Here is a 25,628-nt window from a genome sequence, read left to right on the forward strand (position 1 = left end):
GTTTGAAGTGTACCTAAATTTATTAAGAATATTTTCTCTAAACACTAAATTTGAAGAAGGCAGTCTTTCTGTCAGTACCGTAAAGATATTACTCCATGCATGGAGCAATATCTTGATTTCTTCTTGATTCTATTTTTTAAAGAATCCAGTCTCAATATTATTGTTGTTTATACAAATATGTTGTTTTTTTCTGGCTGATTCTAAATTTTCCTTTATTATTCAGTTTCAGTAGTGCTGCTATAAAGTACCTTGGTCTGGCTTCCTTTAGGCCACCACGCCCAGCCCCTTTCTTTTTTTCTTAACCCCTGAAGATTTTCATCTCCCTGCTTGGCCTGTATGCTGTGAAGTGCTTATGGATTAATAATTACCTTAAGGGGAAATATAGGGGAAATATTGATCTTACAGCAATGCATTTCCCTTCTCTCTGGGATACTGGCCCCTCAAGGCCTGGTTGCTTTGGTTGTTCTCCAATGCCTTCTTATAGATGTATTTCTGATATTTTATCCAGCCTCTATAATTACTGTTTGCCAAAGATTAATTTTATTACTACTCTATTACAGCCTGAGGAAGTTCCTAAAAAATAATGTTTTCAAAGTTTCATCATATAGAAATGTACTCCCAATGTACTATTAAATTTAAAAAATTACATTAAATAATGTAGTCACATTTTGATTCCTAAACATATGAAACAAATTGTATAGAGATATATATAGTATAAAGTTGGAATTATACACATACAAACATATGAAAGACATATACTATAGTGATTGATTCTAGGAAATGAGATTCTACTATTCCTTAATAGCTTTTACTATTTTCCAAATTTTCACAATGTTTTACTTTAGCATTATAAAAAAGGTCTTTTATTTTAAAAATAAGTGCTTTGGGCCAGGCGCAGTGGCTCAAGCCTGTAATCCCAGCACTTTGGGAGGCTGAGACGGGTGGATCACGAGGTCAGGAGATCGAGACCATCCTGGTCTACACGGTGAAACCCCGTCTCTACTAAAAAATACAAAAAACTAGCCAGGTGTGGTGGCGGCGCCTGTAGTCCCAGCTACTCGGGAGGCTGAGGCAGGAGAATGGCGTAAACCCGGGAGGCGGAGCTTGCAGTGAGCCGAGATCGCGCCCCTGCACTCCAGCCCGGGAGACAGAGCGAGACTCCTTCTCAAAAAAATAAAAAATAAAATAAAAAATAAAAATAAAAATAAGTGCTTTAGTAAAGTCTATTTAATAGCTTAAGAGAAAGTTAAGTTGCTAGACATTTTTATTCTCAGAAGAAGGCCTAGGGCCAGAGAAGGTTTAGTTTGGATTGGGCTAAAGACAATTGGCTGACTCCTAAGGGAGAGGTCAGCTTTCAGTATCTTATGCCACTGGCACAGGCACAGACTGTATGTGTAAGCAATGTGGAAGGATAACAAGGATCATATTGGCCTTTTCAGCAAGTTTGGTATGAGCTTTGGGAGTCAGATGAAATGGAACTTCCTTTAATTGGACTTTATTGAGCCATGCTGTTATCTTGGCTTCCCTTGTCTGGGGCACAGACCCTAGCATAATTTTCCTTCCTGTAAATATACTACCCCCTCAGGGATGGGTTGGCATATTTGAGGAAATAACTGTGATCTAATCTGTATATTTTTTTCTCTTTTCCAGGGAAAAGAAGGACCATTATCACAATATCTGAAGCATGAGAACTTTTTGGAATTGTCCAACATCTCAAAAGTATTCAATTCACAAAAATTATTCTCATTCTGAAGTATTGCCCTAGTAGAACAATGCCTCGTGGCTTGCTTGTTCTGGTGCTCTCTGCTCCCATTATTCTAAATTAAATTGGTACTAGTATTATGGAATTACTCCATGGCTTCTCCGCCGCTGACTTTGATTTATCGTCGTTGGCAAATATAGCACAGCATGAAATAGTGATTAAGTGCCCAGGCCCTGGGACAAACAGTTTAGGTTCAAACCCCAGAGCATGTGTTTATTCATTAAAAAGTTTTTTTTTTTTTAGTTTTTGTGATAAGTTGCATTCAGCTTTTGAAGAAGTATGACTTGTTAGTGGTATTATCTTAGACAATTAACTCAATCTTTATCTGGCTTAGTTAGAACAATAGCAAGAGAAGTTTAAATTTGACTCACGATTTATAGTTTATAATTTCATATATCTTACATCATTTGATCCTTAGAAGGTAGTTAAGTTGTCAGGACAGGTCTTATTATATCGATTGTTTCATAAAGAAGAAGGTGTTTTTTTAGAACTTTTAATGATATTGAATTCTCCCTACTAGTTTTACAGACAATAAAACTGGATTTAAGTAACATTTTTGTAGTCATAAAGTTAATAGTACTGATGGAAGTAAATCCAGATATTAATTGATTTCAGATAAAACATACTCCTATGCTATTTTTTTAAGCATCACAAATAGAAAGACATTAAAACAGAAATAATCAAGTTCATTTTTATTTTGATTTTGAATTTGAATAGTCAAATTTCCTATAACCTGATTTGAATGTAGAGGAAAAAAGTGTCTGGGAGGTCAAACATTTTAGCCTTTCCCCTTCACTCTTCCTGCCCTCATTTTATCTGAATCAGAAACTTGGGTCCCTAGTTCAATGTAATTCTTACCATATGGCTCAGTTTATAGGAATACTTCATCTGAAGACTTCAGAAGTAGATTTTATTGTGCATATTTGGGTTTTGCAACATGATGGTACAGGATACATGTAGATGTAAAATGATTGCTATAGTGAAGAAGATTAACATTTTTGTCTCACATAGTTACTTTTTTTGTGGCAAGAGCAGCTAAGATCTACTTATTTCATAAAAATCCCTAATATACCTGGGCGCAGTGGCTCATGCCTGTAATCCCAGCACTTTGGGAGGCTGAGGTGGGTGGATCACAGGGTCAGTAGTTGAAGACCAGCCTCATCAAGATGGTGAAACCCCATCTCTACTAAAAATACAAAAAATTAGCCAGGCGCGGTGGCAGGCACCTGTAATCCCAGCTACTCAGGAGGCTGAGTCAGGAGAATCGTTTGAACCTGGGGGGCAGAGGTTGCAGTGAGCTGAGATGGCGCCACTGCTCTCCAGCTTGGGGGACAGAGTGAGACTCCATCTCAAAAAAAAAAAACCCTAATACAATAAAATTGTATTAACTTTAGTCCTCATGTTCTATGTCAGTTCTCTAGACTTGTTCATCCTACACACCTGCTACCTTGCATACTTTGACCTCCATCTTCCTATTCCCCCCCATTGTAACCACAGTTTCATTCTCTATTTCTGTATATTTAACCTTTTAAGAAAAGATTCTAAATATATGTGAGATCATGCAACTTTTCCTATCTGTGTCTAGCTTGTATCACTTAGCATGACGTCCTCTGTGCCCAAAATGTGGTGGCAAATGTCAGCATCTCCCTTTTTAAAGGCTGAGTCATATTCCATTGTGTATATATACCACCTTTCCTTTATCCCTTTGTTCATTAAAAGATACTTAGGTTGTTTACATATCTTGGCTTTTGTGAACAATGCTGCAGTAAACCTGAGAGTTCAGATATCTTTAGGAGGTGGTGATTTCCTCTCCCTTGGGTGCATATCCAGAAAAGGGATTACTGGGTCATGTGGTAGTTCTGTTTCTAATTTCTGTAGGAACCTCCATAATGTCTTTCATAATGGCTATACCAGTCTACATTCCCACCAAGAGTATACAAGGCTTCCCTTTCTTCCACAACCTCATCAACATTTGTTAACCTCTTATCTTTTCGATCATAGCCATCCAATAGCCTCTCATTCAATAGGGTGTGAGGTGGCTGCAGACTGTTATTGACTATGGTAAGCAATCTACTTAGTTTTGACAATAACCCTAAGGAGAAGTAAGAATGAGAAGAACGCCAAGTCCCTTCCGAAACAACTGAACTGTAAGTTACCTCATTTTGACCAATTTAAAATTGAGCAAGTGTCATGTTCTGAATAGATCTCTTCACTTTGCTTTTCAGATGTCAATTATTATGGATGCCTGTAATTTAAGGAATTTGTATGTATCTGGGCATTATTGATAGAATCCAGGTAAGATTATGCTGTTTTCACAGAAGCAAATGTTAGAACAGTAAATTTGAAATTAAATTTTAGGTTGGCAAATTCGTATGAGGAGATCTCTCATACAGTCATGTTACCTTTGAGGGGATCTTATAGCTTAAGTTTCGTTTCCGCCCAGAATTTATTCATTTCCTTTCTGACCTGCAATGCAAGGTGCATAAGTAAGAGGTATATGCTTAATTAGATGACTGTTTTCACAAAGGACTGTGAGAGGAAATGTCAACAGATAAATTAACTTTAAATATTGGATGAGGCATAAAATTGCTCATTTAAAAGAATAGTTTTAAATAATGTTTGCTAAATAAACACTGATCTTTTGGATCACATGACTTCTAACACCGTTTTATTTCTGAATTCAAATGGTTAAAAATCAAAGGGCAAAATTCTAAGGACTAGTGGAAAATGAGGAAAAAGAGCTTTTGAATGAAATTTGAGAGAAAATGGGAGATCAAGGAGTTGATAGATTGTTCTGAGGGTAGGAAACCAGTCACGATTAGATGCTTAAGATCTACAGATTGGGAGCTTGTCAATAGTGTTTTAAAGGAAGACAGAGAAGTTCATAGGAAGAGCATTCATTTATACACGTGAAATTCAGGGGAAGCCTATTCTTTTCCTTAGGTGTGCATGTATATGTAAATGTACATGCACAGTGAGTATGTAATATGTATCAGAATTAACATTCATTCAGTTCTCGCTATGCCTCAGGCTCTGTTAACACCTATGTATGCATTTTCCTATTTAGTTCCCATGACTGCCGTGTGGTATGGCTACTTTTATTATCTTCATTTTACAGTACAGTTAAGCAGTTAAGAAATAAGGTCAATGTCACACAGCTAGAAAGTGGCAACATTTGGATTGTGTATGTGTGTGTGCGTGAACATATGTTTCCAAAAATTTGGCCTCTTAAATCCTTAACATCATATAAAATTGGGAGAATTCACCTGGGATGTTCTCAAAGAGAGTGAGATATGGGCTCAAGAAAAATAAGGATCCAGTGCAAGTAAAATGACAAGGAGCAGCTGATGGTATCAGGAAGGCTTCTCATGTCAATGTCTAAGCAGAGGGTTAACGTGGTCACAGGAGGAAAGAGACAAAAAAGAAAGGTGCAAATGTTTGAATGTCTACACTCTTTTTAAAATTAAAATCAGGTTAATCAAAAATAATTTATTCATATTTTAGGTTATTTCTATTTATAATGCTAAAAAGAGAGCATAAATGTGTATATTATCAGAAAGCAATTAAGATCTAAATCTCATATATACCTTAGAGAGATTTCAGGGCCCCTCTCCGGGATTTTCCACTTATCTCCAGAAATAATCACAAAAGTCTCAAAACAAATCTAAAGACCAAAAAGAAAATACACATTTACCATATAGCAAATGTGATAAAGTAGAAAAAATCCTGTATTTGGAGTCTGGACCTGATTCGCCATTTATAGTGTGTGACTGGAACATTCTTCTGAACTTCTGGCTAACTGGAACCTCCAATAAGACCATTTTGTCTATGGTTTTCTCCACTGGAGGCTGTTTTTATTTTAATGCCTTAAACATTTTTCTAAGTTTTAGTCCTCCCATGATGGTTAATATTCAGTGTCAACTCGATTGGATTGAAGGATGCAAAGTGTTATTGCTGGGTGCGTCTGTGAGGGTGTTGCCAAAGGAGAGTAACATTTGAGTCAGTGGACTGGGAGAGGTAGACCCACCCTCAATCTGCTGCTAGTCTAATTAGCTGCCAGTGCACCTAGAATAAAGCAGGCAGAGGAATGCGGAAGGACTAGACTGGCTGAGTCTTCCGGCCTCCATCTTTCTCCTGTGCTGGATGCTTCCTGCCCTCAAACATCAGCCTCCAAATTCTTCAGCTTTTGGACTCTTGGGCTTACCCCAGTGCTTTGCCAGGGGCTCTGGGGCCTTCGTCCACAGACTGAAGGCTGCACTGTCAGCTTCCCTACTTTTGAGGCTTTGGGACTCCGACTGAGTCATTACTGGCTTCCTTGCTCCTCAGCTTGCAGATGGCTTATCGTGAGACTTCACCTTGTGATCGTGTGAGTCCATTCTCCTTAATAGACTCCCTTTCATATATGCATCTATCCTGTTAGCCCTGTTCCTATAGAGAACCCAGACTAATACACCTCCTTTCTCCAAAACCCTCAGTTTCCTTGTGACTCATGCAGCCTCTTGTTCAGATCATCTTCTGGCTTCCTGATCATTCCTTTTCATCTGAAGAGAATGACTTGAGCTCTTGGCTCACAGTGACCCACTCCATCCCTATGTCTGCTGTCAGTCCTGGTGAATTTGACACCCACACAGGGTGACCCCAATCTACCAGCCCCTTGATTTTCCCACCTCCATTTACTTTTTTCTCTTTTTTCTGCAACTCGGCACCTACTCCCTCGGACTGTGTCATCATTGCTAAGTGCACTAATTCTGTCCTAAGCGTCCCATTTTCTGAGCCTTCCCCCTCTTTGTCCAGCACAGTACTTTGTATTTCCTTCTGCAACAATTGTTTCACCCCACTGAGCTCATGCTTCCAATTACTTCTCCATTTTTCACCCGCCCATCTCTCCTTTTCTATACTTTCCCCTTTACTTCACTTGCATTCTTCAGCCTCCTGAGTAGCTGGGATTACAGGCACCCACCACCACTCCTGGCTAATGTTTGTATTCTTAGTAGAAACGGGGTTTCACCTTGTTGGCCAGGCTGGTCTCGAACTCCCCACCTCAGGTAATCCCCCTGCCTCAGCCTCCCAAAGTGGTGGGATTACAGGCGTGAGTCACCAAGCCCAGCCAGAAGATGTTTAAACTATCTTTCTACCACTAATTATAAAAAGTGTTCACTCATATATACATCTTTATTACTCCTTCTGATAGTGTGGAAGAAGAGTCTTCCTCTTGGATTCTGGAACTTTTCCCTGATTGCCTTCAAAGGATCTTTGATCAGTGATTCCAAATGTCTCTGCATCAACCAGTCCTTGTACTGGGTCATCTCCTTTAGGATATAAATATCAGCCAGTAATCTTGTGGTTTCACATCATTTTTCCCTGCTGACCTTCTGAACAGAACTTCCTGAGGTAGTTGACTAGACTATGAGTCCCCATCTGTTTACTTCCTGTTCTTTCTTAAACTCATTCCAGTCTGGTTTCTGTCCCCACTACTCAACTAAAATTGTGCTTTGGAAAGTTTCCAGTGATTCTCATGTTGCTGAATCCAGTGGACACCGTATCTACCCACCCCCCTCAGCAGTATTTTACACAGTTAAGCATTTGCTTATTTTTGAAAAACTACTCTGGTTTTGAGCCACCACATTCTCTTTTCTTCTTGCCATTTTGGCTGAATCTGTCTTTTATGCTGACTCTGCCTCCTTTACCTGACCTCTAACTGCTGGATCCTCTCACAGCTCAATCCTGGATACTCTTGGCTACCTATACTTTCTTTCTAGACCCATTGCTTTAAAAACAACCTATGGGGCATGATTCCCAAATTGAAGTTCTATCCCTAACTTCTGTCCAAAGCTCCAGACTCACATGTCTAACTGCCTATGTGATATCAGCATTTGGATGTTTAGTAGGCATCTCAAACTTACTATTTCCAAAACGGCGTAATTAATTCAGCCTGGACTCCACTAACTTGTATTCCCTCTTCCCCCACCTGTTTCCCCCAACCTCAGCAAATGTCCCTATTACCTAACCAATGGCTCAAGCCCTAAACATACCAACAGACAGAATTACCCTTTATTTCTCCCCTTTCCTTACTTCTCACATTTGATTCATCACCTATGACTCTCTAACATTCTGTAGATCTTACTTATTGATCTCAAGAGGTTTGGGTTTGTTTTGTGCCTTGCTCAAGGAGTGTCTAACGTAGTAGACATGCAATAAACATTTGCTGCGTGAACATCCCAAGCCGTATCACCTGCTCGTCAGCATGTCGTAGCCTGAAGGCTGTAAGATTTGACCACGGTTGTGCACTCAAGGCAAAGAGCCAGGCAAACAACATGTACAATGATAGTTCTGTTAAATTTCAAAATTATCAATGTCTTAATAGCATTTTTCCCTCATTTTTCCTTTTATGAAAGAAATGGAGCAAGGAGCTAACAAGGGTGGTAAATAAGGGAAAAGCCCATAACACAATAGCTTAGATTTTCGTCCAAAGACCTTTTAAGTATTATGAAGCTCTAGCTCTAACACCTCTATTACAGATAAGTAATCAAGGTTCAGAGTGGTTAAGTAATTTTCCAAGGTCACAACTAGTTAGTGGTACAACCAAGATGACAACCAGATTTTTTTTTTTTTTTAATTTCTGGACTGCAGTGTTGGTATGTGGAGTCATTCATGTATTCCGGACTGCAGAACCTGGCCTGTGCCTTTTTTTCTTGACATATCTAATCAGGTGAATTTGTACACAAGGTGTTGTCACATCACTTTGTAAATGACTATTGATTCTGAGAATCCGTTCCTAGAGAAAGAATCAATCTACATACGAAGTGCCACATGTGTGCGAAAGAATTTGACCTCACGGTAGGTAGAGATTCAAGAGAGGGAGTTTTCGGATTAACGGCACGCTTCAGAGACTGGCCGAGGATTAGTAGGCATGTGGTTGAACCGTGGGAGCTTCTGGAAATAAAGTCATTTAAGACATTTCCCTCTTGGGGTTGACAGTGGCTCATATATACTTTAGGGGAGTAAAACATAAATGTCTTCCTGATTCATCCATTTGTAGTCACTGTATAGTTGTGTCAGAATGTTATTCAAAAATCAGATTTTAGTAAAAACGAATACATGTTGAAAAATGAAGACTTCTATACAGGCATTCAGTTCCAAATTTATGAATCTGGAAACAGAATTTTAAAATGCTGGTGATCTCTCCTGTCCTTTCTATAAGAACCCCTACAGTAGGAGAGGTTGTTGAAAACTGTTCTACTGGAAGGAATCCAAGAGCCTATTGATTGGGTCTCACTCTTTATGTATCAGAATCTTTTAAAACCGTAAGGAAACAAATAAGTGGACATATTTGTTTCCACCTTAATAAACATGTACAGAAGCAAAAATATGTTATTTAAAAATATGCTGACCACACAGAAAGATAGATTTATGGCTAAACTATTTAAGGTAACAAATTGACAGTGGAGAATTAAAGTTTACTGGGGTTTTCTAGCAGTCATCTATCATTTATGTAGAAACTCTTGACTACATCCTGATGGCTGGGCTCAGGAAGAGACCAGATGAGACATGAAAGAGATGCTTGTTCTGTGGTGACCAGCAAGTCAACAACGTGTCAAGATCACCCGTCATGTTATTAATAGTATGGAGACATTCTTTTCCTCTGGAAAAATTCATACTTCAGCGTAACTTTCACTTTTCCTAGAAAAAGGTTTCTGATCCTTTAGACTAGAGCCTTTTGGAAACTTGTGCTTCCCATAGAATTTTGTCTTTATCTTTTCAAACTACTTGTCATACTATATTGAAATTATTTATTTTCTTTCCTGACTTGCCTATCAAGGGTAAACATTGACTCTTATTTTGTATCATGTCATCAGCATTGTATATAATAAGTATTCGGGCCAGGTGCGGTGGCTCATGCCTGTAGTCCCAGCACTTTGGGAGGCCGAGGTGGGTGGATCACTTGAGGTCAGGAGCTCGAGACCAGCCTGGCCAACACGGTGAAACCTCATCTCTACTAAAAATACAAAAATTAGCCGGGTGTGGTGGTGGGTGTCTGTAATCCCAGCTACTTGTGAGGCTGAGGCAGGAGAATCGCTTGAACCTGGGAGGCGGAGGTTGCAGTGAGCCATGATCGCACCATTGCACTCCAGCCTGGGCGACAAGAGTGAAACTCCATCTCAAAAAATTTAATAATAATAAGTATTCAAAAATATTTGTGGATGAAATAAATGAATGAATGAATGGAATATATATGTGTGTATATATACATATATATGCACGCATAGACATAGACACACACGTATCAAGAACACACAGTACTGAGAGGGGAATGTGATGGTGGCTAGAGAAACAAGGCATGCTTAGGGAGTGCTGACGAAGGTGTTAATAGTGACGTCTGGGTGGTCTAGGAAGGTTGGGGAAAGGAAGCGGGGCCCTTGCTGGGCCCTGAGAGATGAGTGGCAGGATTTTGATACTGATTAGGCAAAAGGAGAAAAGCACCAGGCTAGGGACAGAAATGGGATAAAAGTCAACCCCAAAGCTTAGTCCTGGGTTGTAGCGATTGGGTCATACCTTAGGAATGTTAACCTTTACGCGAATCTTCCTTCTGATCTTCCCTGTTTTGTCTCATCTTTGCAAACATCACAGGCTCTCTCTTGAACTTTTCCGGAAGCCTTTCTTTCCCAGGCCGTCACAAGCATACTCTTCTGCTTCAAGTGCATTCTCCTTTCTGTGGAGTTTGCCCCAAAGAGGATTTCATTCATCTCATCACCTCAGTGGCATCATCTCATTTTGAAACAACGTAAAATCTTTTCTCCATCTACACTAGTTGGGTTTTCTTTGCCCTATTACCCACTTCCAGGAATTGCATTCCTCAAAGGAAAGGCAACCTTGATAGCATAGAAAAATGCTAGGAATTAAAACTTCATGATCACTGTATTCCTTCTTCTCTTCGTGTTGCTGAGTAGAGAGAGAAGAGATCTCAAAATAAATGCCTGATAATACATGACTGCACTAGTAGCTGCACTGCCACCCTGGAGCATATGAAAGAGACAGAATGCCTCGGAGAGCTTTCTATGCCATACCTGGTGGGTGCCTGCCTCACCAGTGGAAAGTGGAAAATGAAATCTTGGCGAGGGACCTGGTTTTCGGTGCAAGACGTTATTGTCTACAGCCCTGAGATAAAGCAGGAGAAGTTGGTGAAGAGAGGGTTTGGAGTGAATGGTCATATGGAAGAAGTGAACGGGATCCCGTCCCCTGCATTATGAGAAACTCTTAACCTCTTAGGGAGGTGAGTCAGTGTAATAAATCAGGGTGGAATCCTACGCTGTTAGTTGCCAGGGCTATATTTCAGAGTGTATTAATTAGTGCACTCTTATTTATTCTCCCTTCCCATAGGCTAAGCTTAATATAGTAACTCACATGAGTTATATAAAACCATTAATGAGACTGTATTCTTGCTATTTTTTAAGCATCAGCAAGTTGAGGGAGAAGTGCAAATATGAAGATCTGAATATGTTCTGTTTCTGCTCCTCATCACAGCCAGGGTCCCAGAAGGAGCTGAAAATGAAGAAAGTTTGGCGATAAACTAAAATAACTCTCCCTCTTTAACCGTCCTGTAGACTCCATGCAAGACAAAGGTAGGGAGGGGGAGGAAGTTTGTGTCTAGACCCTGGCATTACTTGGGACTAGGATCTTGGGTAGTAAACTGGACTTACGTTCCTGTGGCTTTCTTCTATAATTATCTCTTCCCTTCAAAGAGGTGTATGAGCACAAGATTCAGCCAAACTTTAGACACTAAGGTCTGGCCGGGCACGGTGGGTCATGCCTGTAATCCCAACACTTGGGAGGCCAAGGTGGGTGGATCATGAGGTCAGTAGATCGAGACCATCCTGGCTAACACGGTGAAAGCCCGTCTCTACTAAAACTACAAAAAATTAGCCAGGTGTGGTGGCGGGTGCCTGTAGTCCCAGCTACTCGGGAGGCTGAGGCAGGAGGGAAAATGGTGTGAACCCAGGAGGTGGAGCTTGTGGTGAGCCAAGATGGTGACACTGCACTCCAGCCTGGGCAATACAGCGAGACTCCATCTCCAAAAAATAAAAAGAGAAAGAAAAGAAAAGAAACTAAGGTCTAATACAAATCACATGGGGCTGTTACTTAGATTGCATTTACTCAGCAGCCAAACCATTCAAAATCTGAAATAAGATTAAAGCCAACACATCTTGGCAATTAGGTTCAGAGGAAGTAAATACACTTTGAAATTTTTTTGCAAAAGTGATACTCATTTATTAATGCATTGATTTAAGCCAAAATGTAAATAATTCTAAGGGTGTGGGGCTTGAGGTAAAGAAAATTTTTCTATTTTAAAATTTCCATTAATTCAGTAATGTCTTCCTTTGATTGTTCTTGTTTGGTGCTTACTCTTTGTCCGTGAGTGTTTTTGGGGTCTGGGTGTGTGTGTGTGTGTGTGTGTGTGTGTGTGTGTGTCTAAACAGAGCAGAAATGACTTGCCAGTGGGGAAATGAGCAGGCCAATAGCATTCAGCAGGCATGTGAGGAAATGAACACTCTGGTACGCACTTTGAATCCACTGATCTTGACCTTGAACTTGGCCTGCCCCTCCAGGACCCTAGTCACTTTCACGTTACCCCTTGCAGGTAGCTACCAGGTTTGTGCCAAACAATGTCACTATTTGCCCAGCTAAGGTGTTTATGGCAGGTGGATTTCGCCTGAAGATGTCCTATTGCTGTGGTCCAGCGAGTACAAATCAATGAGTGATGCTGCTCAGGTGCACCTGGAGGCCCTCCTGCCTGATGAACTCCTAAGCTTGGAATTTTTTTCTGAGGCGGAGTGTGTCCAGATGGCAGCTTCTGAAGAACCAAGTCCAGCACCTGAATCAGCTCTGTTTTTTTTTGTTTTTTTTTGTTTTTTTTTTGCTCAAAATGCTTGGTGCCAGGGCCTTTCTGTCAGATGCTAAGACGAGGGAGCTCAGCAACTGCTGGCTGTGAGCCTACCTGCAGGTCCAGCCTGCTGGGCTTCGTGCTGGGACACAAAAGAGAACAAAAGGAGAATTGGGCTTTTGGTAACTCCAGGGAAAATATTCTGCTGGCCTCAGGCTTGGGAGAAGATTTACAGGCTATTTTAAGGGGTTCAACAGAGCACATAGAGTCCGAATTGAGTAACTGGACCCATGGCTGTTATTTCTGAATAAGCTTTTGGTTTCATAATTACGTCCCCCTCACACTGGGCTCTGAGAATACCCTCGGTTGGGTCTGAACAGATTGAAGTGCTTTAGCTACCACAGAAGTGGGAAGCTTAACCCCACTGGTGAACACAGACGAATGGATCCCATCATTCACTCAGCAAGGACGCTGAGCACGGCTGCACGCCAGGCTCTGTGCTCTGGGATCCTCCAGGACTGTGCTGACAACAGAGAAGCTGTAGAATTATGAAACAAGACAGCCTGTGCTTTGACTAGGTAAACAGCGGGACTGTCTCAGGAAGTTCAGAGGAAAGGCCTTTAGTCTAAGATGTCCTTGAAACAAGCCTTCCCAAAAGATGAGACCTGTAGCCTGTGGCCGGGAAAAGATAAGAGCCAAGTGGAGGGGAGAGAGAGAGCAGAGGAGTAGGCTTTGACTTGCAAGGCAAACCTAAGCTTGCCTTATGCTAAGAGTATACTTCTTCCTTTCCCTCGTTCCATTGCCTCTGAAGGCTGCCGACATGAGTTTACAGTATCAGAGACATGTAGTGGGTTAGCTTTAGGGGCATAGTTTTGCCAGTAAGGCAGAATCTCTTTAGTCTTGTGATTCTATTGCAACCTTGAGTATTTCCGCATCTCAGACAAATGCTACAGCTATTTCTGTTCTGTGCCAGGTAACTCTCCGGGTCCAAGGGAACTTAGAAGAAAGTCTTGGGCTATTAGACATTCCTGGTTTGGGTGAAACTATGAAGAAAATAGTGTTTCAGGAGATCAGAACTTAAATCCTGGCTCTGATCATTCCTAGCACTAATTTCCCAGTGTGCTTCTTACCATCCGTAAAACGGACTTCATATACTGTGTCTCTCACAGTAATGAGATCAAAAGGAAATGATCTATTTCATAGTGCTTTGTAAACTGTAAAGAGGCATACAAAAGTGCAATTATTATACCTAATCATGTGAATGTATGTAACGCCACAGAGCTGAACACTTAAAAATAATTAAAACGGTAAATTTTATGTTATTTATATTTTACTACAATAAAAGTTTATTTAAAAAAAGAGTATAATTTTTATTGTCTTTTATAGGATTGAGCACTGACTAGGAAAGGAAAAGTGCTCCTACTGAAGTCTCCAAACTTTTGTGATTGCAAACCTCTAGGGGTAAAATATATATATATAATATATATATATATGCACATTTATTTCTAAATTATTGACATTACTCTTCTACTGATATGTGATATGCATTATAAAACACTATTGTAAAGGATGAGATAAAGAAAATAAACTATTTAAATATCTAATTTATTGATTATTGATTTTATTTATTATTAATTACATTTTTTTTGAGACAGTCTTGCTCTGTCACCCCGACTGGAGTGCAGTGGCACCGTCTCAGCTCACTGCAACCTCCACCTCACAGGTTCAAGCAGTTCTCCTACCTCAGCCTCCTGAGTAGCTGGGATTACAGGCATGCGCCACCACTCCCAGATAATTTTTGTATTTTTAGTAGAGATGGGATTTCACCATGGTGGCCAGGCGGGTCTCAAACTCCTGACCTCTAGTGAGCTGCCCACGTTGGCTTCCCAAAGTGCTGGGATTACAGGGTGAACCACTGCACCTGGCCTAATTACACTTTTAAGGAAAGGAATGTGATTTCAGTTTGCTATTAACATCTTGTTTAGAACATTTTGTTATACAGCAATCTGAAGATGTTTTGTAAGTTCACTTTATTTCATTGTTCAGTATTAACAGCAGGAGAAGGCATCTCACAAATTTCTAGATTCAAATGGAAGCCAGATATTGTTGGATGAATGTACTAAATTGTAATACTTATTTTCAATCAAATTCTCTAATTGAACCTATGTTTCTCTTGAAATTATCTTAGTAAATTTCCAACTTCCTGATGTCACTCAATTGTTCAGACGAACAAATCACAAAGTGTTGCATTCTAATATTTTAACAAATCAATTTAAAACTCACTAAATGGCCTCATTTGGAATATTGCTTTTAACAAGTCAGACAATTTGGATTTCAAGTGTGTGGAAATGAGAGGTATTGTAATAGACATGCATTGTTTTGGTAATAAAATTTTAACAACAGAAATGTTTTCAAATATTGGTTTTTCAATTTTTTAAAAAATCCTAGCACAAGTTTTTCTCTTGAAAATTAGTTTTTCTCTCTCATTTCTCAAAAATCATCTTTATCATGAAGGGACAATTTAACTGCATTTGTTTTGTACAAGTTTTTCTCAGATAACAATTTTAGAACACTAAACTTGTCATTACAAAATGGTCAAATATTTAATATTCTTGGTTTTTGGTAGAAGAAAAATATATCAATTCATATATAAAATGTTAGCAAGGCTCAATTTTGGGGTAATTTTTGGATATTACCTAAATATACAAAAGTTCCATCATTTCTTCTTGTGCTCTAATGAATCACAAGGGTTGTGCACAGCCTATTTTACAGCCACTGCACTAATAGTTGAGAAAAGTACAACTTTCCCTACCTGCTGGGAAGCCAGGAGATTTCTACGAATAAGACAGCATGCAATGGCCAGGTTTGGATCCTCTCTTCTCCCTTTGATGAGGACAGTATGTCATAAAAGATGATGGGTACTCAACCTTCTCTCTCTAGCCTGCGTTTCTCTCACCTGTCACTGAAACACCTAAACTCCAGTCTGCAATGAGGTCATTTCCTTCTTACTTGTCTACCACCCTTACTCCCATCCTATCCCCTCCCCTTCCCTGCGCCTTGCCCCTCAACCCCCAATTCTACTTAGGTTCTCAAGATCTCAATGCTTTGGAAATAGCTTCCCAAACTTTCATTTACTCTTCACATTCCTTTCTAATTAGGAGCATAAGTCACACAATTTTGTGAGTCTAAGTTTTCTCATCTGTAGAGAAAGTCAAACTATATTTCAAATGCCTCTTCTGTCTTTAAGACTGACTAAACAAGTATAATCAACAAGGAGAAAAACAACAACAAACAAGAATCTGACTAAATACTCTGACTCTCTCTGAGCTAAGATGTATGAGTTCATAATTAACTCGAATGCTTGCATTAGTTTCTCTATATTCTCAATATAAGTATTTAATGCATGTAAGTTAATGTTATAATTATTTGCCGAAAATATTTATTGGCATTTAGTATTCTCAACAACTTTCATGCATTCTTAGATTTGGAACAGTTTAATATGTGTTACTCACGCAGAATGGCATTTCAATAAATTCAAACCCATTATTAATGACCTTGCATATCATTGATTTGATATTTAATATTTATAAATTGAAATTGCAATTATTTGAGTGCATAGAACTATCACAGCTGCTAACATGAATTCTCCTTAGGTTCTGGCAGGAAAAGAGTTTAATAACAATAGCGAAGTATGATAACAAAATGTCAATAATAACAATTTGCCTTGGCTTAGATTCATACCCTTTGGAGTAGAAGTGGGTGCATTCATTGTAGATATGATTAGTTGTATTGACAGAAAATGAAGTGTGCTTCTGGAAAGCATAACAAAAAAATAACATATATTTATTGGGTATCTACTGCAAGGCACCAAACTAGAAAATATTTCTTATATCAGGTTAGGTACTTGGAGTATTCTATTAATGTTTCAATAGAGATACAGTTAATCTACAGTATAAGCTTCAGTACTAACCTGAAGAGCCAAGCCTCTCTAGGTAGACTTGAACTTCTCCGGGTGAAAATTTGCATCCAGCTTTCTAAATGGTCTTCCAGGATTATGACAATTCAGGATCAGGTCAGAGGACTCTGGCTGCTGTGTCTGGAATTACAGAAATCAGACGATGTACCTCATTGGAAGTTGCATGGATTGGATGTGATCAGACTTAACCACCTTCTTTTGTTTCAGCATGGAAATCCCTGCATCTGGGGGAGCTCCTCTACCTCTGACAAATGGAAATGCTCAGTCACTGCAGGCCTAACGGGGCTTCTGGGAATGAGAAGGAGGAGAACATTGATTTTGCTGAATAGTTAACAGCTTCTGCTAAACCAGCTTAGATTTCGCCATCTAGCATTACAACTTTTCCTTGGGAAATAGTTCTTTTCTTGCCCACCATCATATTCACTTGGCAAAACTCCAAACTTAGATGAGCCCAACAACTGCATGTTTTTACCTGGGTACCTAGAGTTTGCTGAAGACAATCACAACTTTTCTCACTCTTCTTACATATCTCAAATGGGCATTTATATTTCCATCCAGTTCTCTTGTAGCTTCACTTTCTTACTGTTTCAGAAGCCTATTGCACATCTCTATCTTACCTTCCAATCTTCAAAACCCATTTTCAGCCCACTGCCAGTTGATGACTGAGCAAGAATTCATTGAAGAAAAATAGATGCAACCATGGGTCAATAATCTCATCATCTAACTGCAAAACCCAACAGCTCTATACCGAACTCCGCCTTCTCTCTTACTGCAATGCAAATTGCATCTTTGTTCCCATGAGGGGTTAACCCTAATACTTTTGCTAGGATTCCATCTTTTCTTTTGTCCTGCAATTTGTTTTTTTGTTTGTTTGTTTGTTTTTGTTTTTGCTTCTATGTTGTTTCATCATTTTTTCGCGTTCTACTGGCTCATTCTTAACATTCCAATACTAATAAACGTATAAACAAATGCTCCTCCTTTAAGCCTCTTCAGCTAAAGCTATTTCTCTGTTTCCGTTAAGGGAAGAATAACTAACTCTACACATTTTTATCTTCTCATCCTTCAACATCTTCTCAACTCACCCCTTTAACATCTGCTTCCACACATCCGCTGAAACAGCTCCTGCTGAGATTGCCGGTAAGATCTCAGTAAGACAGTGAGATCACTTTCTTCCTGCCAGATTCAATAGTCCAATTTTTTTCTCGTTTTATTTGACTTCTCAATAGCACTTGACATAATTATACCCCCTATCATCTCAGAACATCTTTCTTTTCAATGTTTTTTTCATTCATCTTTTTTAGTTTTGTTTTCCTGTAGATTTTCTAAATGCCACACCTTTTAGGATTTCTTCCTATCTTGGTGCTGTCCCTTCTGAGTTTTCGTTACTGCCTGTCCCTCTAAGGAAAACATGTTCTGGAGTTCAGGATTGGCCCTTCTTCCCTCCCTACACTTTGTCCGTAAGTTATCACACCATGCTCTGTGGCCTTGAACAACTTCCATAGGCAGTGGATCCCAAATATGTATGTTTAAACCGTGATCTCCAACTAAGCTTTAAAAAAAAAATCTCCAGTTGTATGTTTAGTAAATACTTCAAAGCTAATAGTTAAATAAAATATGTTTTAGTGTTCCCCTACAAAGTAGATCCTTTTTGTGAATGGCAACATCTTCCATCCAGTTGCTCAAGTTCAAAACTAGGAAGAAGCTGTGACCCCACTACTTCTTTTACCCCTACCTTCATCTAATAAGTCCTGTCAGCTCTGTCTGGAAATATAGCCTAATCCCAAGAGCTCATCATCTCTAGTGTCCCAGCCCAGGTTTGAACCACTATCCTCTCTTGCCTGAACCATGACAATAGCCCTAAACTCAATTTTCTGACACACTCTTGATCCTTTACAGTCCATTCCCCACATAGCTTTCTTGGAGATATATATATATATATTTATGTATATCTTTAATATAAACTAAAATGGAATACGAATATCATTTGCCTAAAAACTTCCAATGGCTCCCTTACACGTAACTTCAATGAATACTCCATATGTATTTCTGTCTCAAGGCTTTTGTGGTCCTGGCATATAGAATTCTTTATTCCCAAATTAGCGTGTGTGTTTACCTTCACATTATATAGATTTCAGCTCAAATGTCACTTTTTGAGAGAAGACTTCATGGATCATCAACAGTTTATTGTGCTTTTAATTACATTTTGTTGATGAGTGCTAATGTTGAGCATTTTTTCACGTACTTTTTGGCCATTTGTATATGTTCTTTGGTAAAGTGTTCAATTTTTTCCCATTTTTATTGGTTAGATAATCTTATTATTGAGTTGTAGAACTTCTTTATATCATCCTGATACAAATCTTTGTCAGACACGTGTATTGCAAATATTTTCTCCAGCCTGTGCTTACCCTTTCTTTTTTTTTTTTTTAATGTATTTATTTATTTATGAGAAAGAGTCTTTCTCTGTTGCCCAGGCTGGAGTGCAGTGGCGTGATCTCAGCTCACTGCAACCTCTACCTCCTGGGTTCAAACGATTCTCCTGCCTCAACCTCCTGAGTAGCTGGGATTACAGGTACGCGCCACCACACTTGGCTTATTTTTGTATTTTTAGTAGAGATGGGGTTTCACCCTGTTGGCCAGGCTGGCCTCGAACTCCTGGCCTCAGGTGATCCTCCTACCTCAGCCTCCCAAAGTGCTGGGATTACAGGCATAAGCCACCATGCCCGGCCTCTTTCATTATTTAAATAATAATTTTTAAGGAGGAGAAGTATTTTATTTTGATGAAATCCAGTTAATCTTCTTTTATAGGTTAGATTATATATAGGGAATTTTTTCTGTATTAAAAAACACTTGCAGAAAATCATTCTTGCCAAAATCATGGTCAAGATTATAAAGATTTTTCTCTTCTAGAAGTTTTGTAATTTTATCCTTAACATTTATATTTATGTAAGGTAAATCTACGTAAAAGTAAATTTATGTTTATGGTGTAAGGTACGGGCAAAGATTTATTCTATTTTTGCTTACAAATGTCCAATTATTCCAGTCCAATTTCTGGAAAATCCTATCCTTTCTTTTTTTTCTTTTCTTTATGATTTATTTTTATTTTGAGATAAGCTCTCACTCTGTTGCCCAGGCTGGAGTGTAGTGGCTCTATCATGGCTCACTGCAGCCTCAACATCCTGGGTTCAAGGGATCCTGCTGTCTCAGTCTCCCAGGTAGCTGGGACTACAGGTATACACCACCACTCCTAGTTACCTTTTTTTTATTTTTTGTAGATACAGGGTCTTGCTATGTTGCCCAGGTGGTCTCAAACTCCTGGGCTCAAGTGATCCTCCCACACCTTGGTCTCCATTCCTTCTTACCACCGAATTATCTTAGCACCATTATCAAAAATCCATTTCCGTCTCAGCACTATCCAATACAACTTCCTGCAGTGGTGGGTATGTTCTGTATCTGTGCTGTCTAATACAGTGCCACTAGATGCTTGAAATGTGTTCACTTAAAGTGTAGCAGGAACTAAAGTTTTAATTTTATTTGCATTTAATAAATTTACATTTACATAGCCACATAAGGCTAGGAGCCACTATACTGAGCAGCACAGTTTTGGAATCTTTCTTCTATTGCATTGATTTCTATGATTTTATCAATACTAACCTGCTTTAATTACTCTAGTTTATAATAAATCTTCAAATCAGATAGTAAAATCCTCCAACTTTTTTTTTTTTATTCCCCAAATTGTTTTGCTTATTTTAGGTTATTTGCATAGCCACATAAATTTTAGAAGCAGCTCGTCAGTTGCTACAAAAACAGCCAGCTGAGATTATAATTGGGATTACATTGAATTTATACATAAATTCTGGAAGATTTGGCATTTTCATCCACGAACGTGATATGTCACTCCATGTATTTATCTCTTCTTTAATTTCCTTTGGCAGGATTTTGTAGTTTTGTATACAGTTCATTTAAAAAATTTGTAAGTATTTTTTATTTTTAAGCTTTGGAAATGGTATTATGTCGACTTGATTTTTGAAACGTTTATTGCTAGTATAAGAAATACAATTGATTTTTCTATTTGACCTTCTATCTTGTGATCTTGCTAAGTTCACTTATTGCCTATAGCAGCTTTTTCACTGATTGCTTAAGATTTTCTATATACATAACTATGTCTTCAGCAAAAAAGACAGTTTTCCTTCTTTTTTAATCTTCGTGCTTTTTACTTCTTTTTCTTGCCTTACGCTTGATCATAGGGGAAAAACATTCCATTTTTATATATGGTTATATATAATGAGAGCTGTGTGTTTTCATTTCTTTGTTTGCTTTGTTTTCGTACATCTCTTCTTTCGGTTGAGGAAGTTTTCTTGAATTCCTGGTTTGCTGAGAGCTTTTCATCATGAATAGTGGTTGAATTTTGTCAAGCACATTTTCTGTATCTATTGCGAGAATCATTTGACTTCTCTTAGTTTATTAGCCTTCCTGGTCAATTAATATAATAGACTGCAATGCTAAATTTTCTAATGTTAAACCAAGCTTGCATTATTGGAGTAAACTTCTTTTGGTGATTATATATATTTTATATATATATTGCATTTTGCAAATGTTTTATTGAGGGTTTTTACCTCTATTTTTATAAGACATATTAACCCATAATTTCCTTTTTTTGTGATATCTTTGCCTGGCTTGGTATCAGGGCAATGCCAACTTTATAAAATGAGTCAGCAAATGTTTCCACCATCAATATTACCTGAAGAAGTTTGCATATGATTAATAGTATTTCCTTCTTAAATGTTTGATAGAATTCCCCAGTGAAGCCGAGGGGACCTGAAAATTTCTAGTGGCAAGAATTTTTATTTCTTCTTTCTTTAAATAACTCCTTCAGTTAGTTTAGGGCAGTGGTTCTCAGCAGAGATAGTTTTGCTCCCACGACGACATTTGTTAATGGCTGGAGACATTTAGGTCACAAGCTGGGGAGCTGATAGTGGCATCCAGTGGGTAGAGACCACAGATCCTGCCAAGCATTCCACAATGCACAAAATATCCCCTCAACACACACACACATACCCCAAATGAAACGCATCAGAACCCCCTCTTAGGGGCCCTTCTGGGCCCCCACCAAGCATGGAAAGAAAGGAAAAATTCTGAGGCCTTTCAAGGGAGAGAGACCCTTGAGAAGGCTATTATCCATGTAGCCTTGTGGATAACAAATTAATATTGAAAACAACCATATGCCAATAAAATTGGCATGGACAAATAATTCTACACTAGGAATTCTCCACTTTGGCGCTGCTGACATTTGAGGCAGTGCTTTGTGTCACTGAACTGGACTCGGGTCTGCTTGCCTGGCATAGTCAAACCAAACACCAACACTTAGGTTTGCAGCAAGAAAAAGAAGGGTGTTTATTTGCAGGCACAATCTGATAAGAAGAAGACAGTAATAATTTAAAAATAGCCTCCCAAGCAAGTCAGTGTCACCAGGTGTTTTGGTTGCCTATAGAAATTAAAAGATGGGCCGGGCGCGGTGGCTCACGCCTGTAATCCCAGCACATTGGGAGACCGAGGCGGGCGGATCATGAGGTCAGGGTTTGACACCAGCCTGGCCAACATGGTGAAACTCCTACTAAAATACTAAAATTAGCCAGGTGCGGTGGCTCATGCCTGTAATCCCAGCTACTCAAGAAGCTGAGGCAGGATAATCGCTTGAACCTGGGAGGTGGAGGTTGCAGTGAGCCGAGATCACACCACTGCACTCCAGCCTGGGTGACAGAGCGAGACTCCATCTCAAAAAAAAAAAAAAAAGAAAAGTAAAAAGAAATGAAAAGATAACCTCATAACCTATGTTCTTGAGTTGTTTTTCGGAAACATGGACCCCCACCAGATGAAAAATGCTGGCTGCTGTCATGCACGTCTCAGATGAGCGGGAATAGACTGAACCCTTGACAGCTGTTCTTGTTCTCAATGTCTTCCTGAGGGGCCTGGAGTCACGCCCACAGGCCAAATCTTCACATTTGCAGCCCATTGCAAATCAAACAATGGCTGACCCTTCAAGCCGCTGCTTCACCATATCCCGCCTTTCCAGGCCAAACTACTGTACGACCCCCAGGTACTACTGACTTACAATTTTGCCTGTAACCTCTGCTTTCCTGGAATGTACCCAGTCTTTAAAAACCCTTCCTTGTAAGCCATCGGGGAGGTCAGGTCTTAGGCCTTGGCCGCCTGTCCTCCCTGCTTGGTGCTCTGAAAATAAACGCCCTCCTTTCTCTTGCTGCAAACCTCATTGTCAGTGTTTGGCTTTACTGTGCCGGGCAAGTGGACCCAAGTTCAATTCGGTAAAGCAAAGTATTGCCTCAAATGTCGGTAGTGCCAAAGCAGAGAATCCCTAGTTTAGAACTGTCAACATCAAGTTTACTAGCATGTAGTTATAATATTTATTATCCATTTTGTAATATTTGTAGTAATATCTTCTCTTTGATCCTTCACGATATTGGTAATTCTTTCTTCCTTTCCTCCCTCTCCTCCCTCCCTTCTTCCTTCTTCCTCCCTCCCTCCCTCCTCCCTTTCTTCCTCCCTCCCTCCCTCCCTCCCTTTCCTTCCTCCCTCCCTCCCTCCCTTTCTTCCTCCTCCCTCCCTCCCTCCCTTCTCCCTCCCTTTCTCCTCCTCCCTCCCTCCCTCCCTTTCTCCCTCCTTTCTCCCTCCCTCCCTCCCTTTCCCTCCCTCCCTCCCTCCCTCCCTCCCTTTCTCCCTCCCTCCCTCCCTCCCTCCCTTTCTCCCTCCCTCCTCCCCCCTCCCTTTCTCCCTCCCTCCCTCCCTCCCTTTCTTCCTCCCTCCCTCCCTCCCTTTCTTCTTCCTCCCTCCCTCCCTCCCTCCCTCCCTCCTTTCTTCCTCCCTCCTCCTCCCTCCCTTTCTTCCTCCCTCCCTCCCTCCCTTTCTTCCTCCCTCCCTCCCTCCCTTTCTTCCTCCCTCCCTCCCTTTCTTCCTCCCTCCCTCCCTCCCTTTCTTCCTCCCTCCCTCCCTCCCTTTCTTCCTCCCTCCCTTTCTTCCTCCCTCCCTCCCTCCCTTTCTTCTCCCTCCCCCCTCCCTTTCTTCCTCCCTCCTCCCCCCTCCCTCCCTCCCTCCCTTTCTTCTTCCCCCTCCCTCCCTCCCTCCCTTTCTTCCTCTCCTCCCTCCCTCCCTCCCTCCCTCCCTCCTTTCTTCCTCCCTCCCTCCCTCCCTCCCTTTCTTCCTCCCTCCCTCCCTCCCTCCCTCTCTCCCTCCCTCTCTCCCTCCCTCCCTTTCTTCCTCCCTCCCTCCCTCCCTTTCTTCCTCCCTCCCTCCCTCCCTTTCTCCTCTCCCTCCCTCCCTTCCTTTTTTTTCCTTCCTTCTTTCTTTCCTTCCTTCTTTCCCAGTCTAACCGAAAGTTTACAATTTTACTAATTTTTACAAAGAACCACCGAGCTCTTGGGCTTTATTGATTTTCTTTTGAGTTCATGGAGTTTCTGTATTGTTTTATTTCACTGGGTTCATTGATTTTTCTATTGCATTTTGGTTTTTTCATCGATTTTTCCTCTTTGTCATTTCCTTTTTCTACTTATTTCAGGTTTAATTTGCTCTTTTTCTCCAAACTTCATAAATTGGAAGCATAGAAATTGACGTGGGATTTTTTTTTTAAGGTGGAAGCTCAGATATGGTTGGGACCCATATTCTTTTCTGATGTAAGCATATAAAGTTATATATTTTATTTAAGTACATCTTTAGCTGCATCTGCAAATGTTATGTTGTTTTCATTTAGGTCAATATTTTTTAACTTTCCTTGTCCCCTGCACAAGTTTTCAGTAATGTATAACTAAATTTCTAAATATTTTGGTATATTCTTAATATTTTTTTGATTTGACATCTAATTTTTTGTCAGATAACATACCCTGTTTGATATCAGCCCTGTTCTATTTATTGGGACTTGTTCTGTGGTTACTTAAAAGGAATATGTATTCTGCTGTTTTGGGTAGTATGTTCTACAAACGTTGATAAGGTCAAGTTGATTGATAACAGTAGGCAAATCTTTTGTATCTTTACTTTTCCTCTACTTAAAAAAAATATTTCGTGAGAGAGTTGTTGAAATCTCCAACCTAATTGAGGATTTGTCTATTTCTCCTTTTCATCGTGTCAGTTTCTATTTTTGTGTTTTGAGAAAGTTTTAGTATGTGTTTGAGAATGTGTTTTGAGAATGTCTTAGTAGGTCTGTACACATTTAGGATTGTTATATCTTATTGATGAATGGATCCCTCTACCAGTGAAGTCTCTCCAGTTACTCTTTTGGTTGCTGGAGCGTTCACATTGTTCTGCAGTTCTCCTGCTAGCTTTCAGCAATGGCTTTGCTGCTCCCAGTCTTTGAATGACTACTGCCTTTGCATTCATTGATGGCTCACCATGTCTTGTGTTGAGGTGCACAAGTACTCACCATTGTGTTACAGCTGCCTGCAGTATTCAGTAAAGTCACATGTGGCACAGGTTTGAAGCCTAGGAGTAACAGGCTGCACCATATAGCCTAGGTGTGTGGTAGGCTGTACCATCCAGTTTTGTGTCGGTACCCTCCCTGATGTTCACACAGTGAGAAAATTGCCTCACAATGCATTTCTCCGAATATATTCCCATCAGTAAGCAACACGTGACTGCATTCATTTGGGATCATATAGGTCGTAATGTTGAGATTTTGTAGAAAATATAGAAGAGGCCCAAAAACCCTACTAAATCGACAACAGACTTACCCACATCATTATTGTCAAGAGTGAACAGGAAATACTGAAGCTCATAAAGTCCTAATGGAGCTAGAAATAGTCTTCCTAAGCTTGTCGAAGCTCCTCTTGCAGTGAACACCATTGCTGGGACAGTGCTTGTACTTTTGTCTCTGGTAAAGAGACATTAGCTAATATTAAAGTAAACATTAAGTCAATTCAAATTAACCCTGCTCTGCTCCGTTTTAGGTTTTTTGTTTTTTTTTTTCTTTTGGTGTCAACTCTAACATTTGTTTTCCACTTTAATTTCCG

This window comes from Trachypithecus francoisi, unplaced genomic scaffold (genome assembly GCF_009764315.1).
Source record: "Trachypithecus francoisi isolate TF-2019V2 unplaced genomic scaffold, Tfra_2.0 Lachesis_group5, whole genome shotgun sequence".
Taxonomy (NCBI): domain Eukaryota; kingdom Metazoa; phylum Chordata; class Mammalia; order Primates; family Cercopithecidae; genus Trachypithecus; species Trachypithecus francoisi.